Genomic DNA, 5,907 nt, shown 5'->3' on the forward strand with positions numbered 1-5,907 from the left:
TAATTAATCATATTAATTAATTAACTTAATTGACGGGCCTATTTAATTAAAGCCAAATTTTTAACTAAATCCTAAATTAGAGTCCAACTCTAATTCCATAACTATTGGGCAAAGTGATTTAATCAAAATCGAATTTTAACTAATTATTAAACTAGAGTCATACTCTAAATTTTAATTTGCATTGGGACGTCGTACTAATTGAAATCAAATTTTAATTAATATAATATTAAAGTCCAACTCTAATAAAATTGAATTAATATTTTAATTTAGGACAAAAATCCCAAACAAAATAAAATTCAATTTAAGGTCAAAATTAAATATTTAAGTTAAAATCTAATTTTAACAAAAATATAAAAGCCGTCAAATTTTAAATAAATTTTAATTCTGGGTCAAACCCAATTAAAAACTCATTTTAAAACAATTCAAAATTCAAAATCAAAACCATTTTGACAATTTACAAATTTGACCCAAGTTGGAAATTAACAGCAAACCCTTCCGAATTAAAAATCTGCAGAACAGGTCCCTCTTTTAAAAATTGTAAATTGACCCCATTTTCGTAATTGCAACCACGGGCCCCTAATTGCGTTATTTGCAACAGAGGCCCCCGTCTCCACCACCAAACCCTAAAAAATAATAATAATAATAATTCTTTTCTTCTTCTCCAGTGGCGGCGCCGGTGGATTCCACCAGCAGCGCATCACGCTGCAGCAGCGGCACCACTGCGCTGCTGCGCCTGCCAGTCGTGCTGGTGCTCCGCCCGCCTCGACCCCCAAAATTTTTTTTTTTCAAGAACAGATTCTGAAAAAAAAAATTAAAACTATATTTGCTTGATTTAGGGATGAACATGATTAAACCAACATTTAATTTAATCATTATGTAAAACAGTTCCTAACAAATACAAAGTTGGCTCTGATACCACTGTTGGGAATTTACTTAAACATGCACAGCGAAATTAAACAAATTTCAATTTTCATTCAGGATTCAGCTTTGTATTTAGATAAAAACTGTTATATGAAATATACATTTTCTTGATTTTGTAAACTCCTTCGCGTTATTCCTTTCCAACAGTTTGAATCTGCCTCCCACAACTGTCCAATTGTCCAGCCTCCAATGAAATCGACACAGAGAATAGATTGCAACTGTTAGGGTTTTTCCTCTTGTGCCAGCAAGAATAATGAAAACACTATGGATCTCAAACCCTAGCCATGTATTTATATAAACCCAAACGGGCTCGGCTCGGTCCGGTCCAATATTTAATTAATCCATTTAATTAAACCCGATCCGTGAATTAATTAATTCGGGAATATAAATAACAAATCTAATTAATTAATTAATTTATCCAACGATTATTAAATTAATCAATTGGCAATTTGCAATCTTTCAATTCTCTTTTGTGTGCGATCCATTAGGTTCCCGACCACGATGCCTAACGACGTGAAATATTATTTTGATCTAATCAAAACTGATAAATTAAACACTCTTTTAATTTATCATAGATTCACACTCATCGTCCCAGATTGACATCTAGCAATGTATCAGGGCAACACATGTGACGAGAAATGTCACGTGGTATGACAAAACCAAAACTGTTCGCTTACCATGAAATTATAATCCTTTCGTCAATATGATCCGATCAACTACGAGATATGGAAGTATGTCAATCTCGATTATCGATCATATCTTTCATTCTACTATTAAGTCAATATAAGTCAAAAACTCCTTTTCGACTTATATGTATACCTTGGCCAAGAATTTCGTTATTGATTTAATTGAACAAAATGCATATCACAATCTCTTACTATCTAAGAGTGATAAATTCTCTATTGGTCATTCACAACTTTCATATGGTTCTTGACACATCCGAACGTTATCGTATTAGCGACCCTTGGCAGAGCAACATCCAACACCGTCAAAGTATGACTGTCCTCATACAAGGCACTATGATGACCTCAAGTTGTAGGACCAATTTCATTACCGAACTTTAAAGATTAACCACTGACACTTAGATAGTTATCCATGTAGAATCTCTTAGTGGGTCTCCAATGTTTTGTTCTATAATAAAACATTCACGTGTTCATTTAAGTGTTACCACACTTTAGCTCGTGAGATCAGCTACTTACTTCACAAGTAAGAAATGTCACACGTGATGGTCTAACTGTATTAACGATATCCGTATCTCGTTATTACTTACGATCGCGGTTTATTCAAGATCCAATTATATGTAATTTGTATCTCACAATCACAACTCCTTATGATTAACAAATCACTTAAATTTAGATCTTCGAATTCTATTGTTTATTATTACTTGTCACAAAATTAATTTAAATAAATTATAGATCTCGCTAAAATTAAATGCATTAAACATATTAAAAGCGTTTACAATTTGAATCGATTGGATTTAGGGCATAACACTCACACAGAGTCTACTGATTTGGAGCTTGTTTGGGATTGATTTAATTCCCAAAAAATTGATTTTTTTTTTACTATTATTTCACTATTAAAATCGTCATATTTGACTTTTTCTCTAGTAGATGAATCCACTTTTAACGGTCAAAAAATCAATTTCATATAAGCTCTTGATAAATCCATCTTTTCCCTCAATTTTCGAACTATATGAAGTCTAAAGCCAATATTTATGTTGGGTGTGGTTTAATTTTTTCTGGGTTTTCATTTTTGTATTTTGTACTGTTAAGGATTTTTTGAATTTAGAGGTTTGAGCTGTGATTCACTTGCGTAACTTTGTGACTAAGCTTTTGTTTTATATTATTGTTCGGAGATTTACACTTCTATTGTTACTCGTTCAATTTTTTCTACTCGTTTTGTTTAAATTTTTCCTGCATGCTCGATTTGTTCGTTGTGCTTAAAAATTAATCAATTTCAAGCCTGAATCTTTCGATTTCTCTATTTTGTTTTGTTCAAAAATTTTCTGTTTGCTTGATTTTCGCTGTGTTTAAGGTTAAGCAATTTTAGTTGAGATTTTCTTTTCGTTCTTCATTTTCCGTCTCTTCTTGTGTATGTTTGTTCCATTTCTTCTACGTTTATCTATATTTGCTCGATTACTTCTTTGTGATTATGGTTTATCAATTTTGACACTGACTTTTTGTTATATTTAGTTATGTCCTCTTATTTTGTGTCTTTTTTCTGTTTCTTTTATCTCTATTTGCTTGATTACTTCTTCTCTGTGTTTAAGGTGTAATAATTTCCAGTCAGATTTTATGGTTGAAAGAAGGTATTATTGCAAGGATGCAAATGAATTAGAACTTAGTATTTATTATTTTTTGTGTAACATTGTTTGCTTATTTACTACTCTTGAAAATTTCGTGACTTATTTGACATGGTTCAATTATAATCCAACTGAAAAGTTTCCCTTACGTCCATTAGTGTACAATTAGATAGTTATTTACCTTTTATTTTTTGCTCTTTTTTGTAAGATGGCACTATAGCTAACATTGAATTCATACAATTGGGAGTATTAGTAGAAAGAATTCCTTTTGTTGCCTATATTACCACTTCATTGGCACTCTACATAATTCTTTCTTTTGTTGCTTGTGTTAGTTTAACATTAGCAAAGGACCTCCATTGACAAAAAAAAAAAAACATAGGGAAATTTGTTATATTACCAAACTATTAGTAAATTGTGGTTACTTCTAGCTTGAAGTCGTTATGACATGAATTAGATTGTGCCTGAGTATTCTTAAATGTTCCTTTTCTCGAAACTAAGTCAAGGCTCGAGTTTTAATGGTAAAATAAGTAATTTACTTTGTGAAAAGAGCAAGTTGAATAATAAAAGAAGTAATTACATGTTTGGCAAATAAATAACTATGTGACTATCTAGCACACATATACTTGAAGTCGTTACCACATATGTACTTAACCATATGTTCAATGTCAAGGGTTGCCTACTGGTTCGTCAATCTTTCTTTGACAATAATTTGAGGAACTTCACTAACGTTGGAGGAGGAGTTCTTGGATGTCGAGGATTCCACTCGAGTTTTCGAACCTCCCATGTACGCTTGTCTTTGAACATAGGTAATACTGTGTTTGCATATTTTTTTTCTTCATTTGCTAATTTTAATTAAATCCATTTCCTGTTCAATAATTTAGTTGCACTTATTAATTATGATGTTATCCAATTTTATAATTTTTTTTTTTTTTTTTGGCAAATTTATCTACAACCATGATAATTCGGCCTGGTCGTGTGGTAGACTTTTTTATTTCAAACCAAAATTTGAAAGATCCCTTTTTTATTGACTGGGCAAAGGTAATGAAGAATTTCATCTAGGCAGTTGTATGTGTTTAATTGAACCACTTTCTTCAATTAAGTGTGTTTTCTCATTGCAAATAAAATCTACTATATTTGAACCCCTCAGGCAAAATGTGTTCATAAGAATTTGAGGATGATAACGATTTCCACTAACTAGGAGTATGAAATTACTGTCACTATATTATGGCAATTATGCCCAAATCTGCACCAAGTTTGCTAATTAGCAAAACCTTGCCATCCTTTCGGAACATATTCCCTTTCCAAAGCCAACTACACAACATTCTCTAAATATGCTTCTCAATCATGCAAAATGTATGATCCATCTGGGATTCAATTACCTCATTTCCTTTTTGGAACTTTTAAGAATAATATCATCTTTCCTAGAAGAGAATACGTTTTTCCCAGAAGTATGACACTTGAAGATTTATCAGCTAAAGGTAGAACCCTCTTATTCGCCTATAAAACTTCATGCCAACTTTAATTGGGATGTTCAATCCAAACAGGTTAAACAAGAAATGTTTAGTTATTATGATACTTTTGGCGTCTCTTTAAAGAGAATTCCAAGGGTAGCAAAAATTTAAATACATCAATTATGAACGTATATTCAAACTTCTTCATCTTCTTTTGTGTGGTAGTCTGCACTATTTATTTTTTCCTCTCTATTGATCAGATAGTTTTTAGTGTGCTTTTATTTTCATCATATAAAATAATTTGACTTCAAATATCTGATTATAATGATCTATTAATGCATTATTTGATGCTTTTAGTTGTTACTATTTATCATTTGTAGTATGTCACATAAATGTAATAAACACACTCATTTGCAGGGGGGAAAAAAAAGAAAGAAAGAAAGAACAAGAACACATTTGCAATTATTCAAGATATGTTGATTTGTCATGGTGGCACTATTACAAATATGTGCAGTAACTCGATCATTCAAGTTGAATATGGAGTTAACATTGCCAATATTACAAATAATTTTACCATTGGTGACCGTGAGAGAGTTTTAGTTCCAATTACCATTCACATCATGCATACAAAACTGTTGTTGATTTTTACTGGAGTACTAACTCTTCTTAGGAGATTATGAAGGTAGTTAAAGTTTTTATTATCTTGAAATGCATTCATTCAAAAATTCTTTAATTTTTGTATGAACAAATTATTGACATATATCACCTACTGTTTCTAATTTTACGAAATACTACTTTGTAGGGTCAATTCCAAAAATTATACATCTCACAAATGAATAATACCACATGTAATTGATTGTAGCTGTGTGAGAAAGCACCGCCATGAGAAGTTTGCAAGCATGGAAGATTTAGTTGACAAAATTCGGTCTTAAGATGCATCAGTCTTGGCATAGGCTCGTCCTTCTGGATCAACGCTGTAGTATGCTGTTTAGTCAAAGTTTCCTTACTCTGGTTCAGTCAAAGTTTCCTTACTCTGGCTTCCTGGTATATATGTGTATTTACATCTATATATGTCTCAGGTGAGAGTTTTGGATTTTTGAGTATGAATTTGTTGAAGTTATTGCTATATTGTAGAGGAATCAGAAAATCCTTGTATACATCTATTGCTGAACAAAGCATAAGATATATTTTTTTCACGTACCATAATCTCATGATCGATGATATTACTTGAGA

At 31.6% G+C, this 5,907-nt stretch overlaps 1 long non-coding RNA gene across 1 annotated transcript; it reads left to right on the plus strand.

The window, feature by feature from the left end:
- The first annotated feature begins 2,595 nt into the window (after positions 1 to 2,595).
- LOC111388289 lies at positions 2,596 to 5,907 on the plus strand. Its single transcript, XR_002701544.1, has 3 exons — positions 2,596 to 4,029; positions 5,092 to 5,356; positions 5,477 to 5,907. It is a non-coding gene; the product is annotated as an uncharacterized LOC111388289 (long non-coding RNA).

The sequence above is a fragment of the Olea europaea genome, unplaced genomic scaffold, assembly GCF_002742605.1.
Source record: "Olea europaea var. sylvestris unplaced genomic scaffold, O_europaea_v1 scaffold481, whole genome shotgun sequence".
Lineage (NCBI taxonomy): Eukaryota > Viridiplantae > Streptophyta > Magnoliopsida > Lamiales > Oleaceae > Olea > Olea europaea.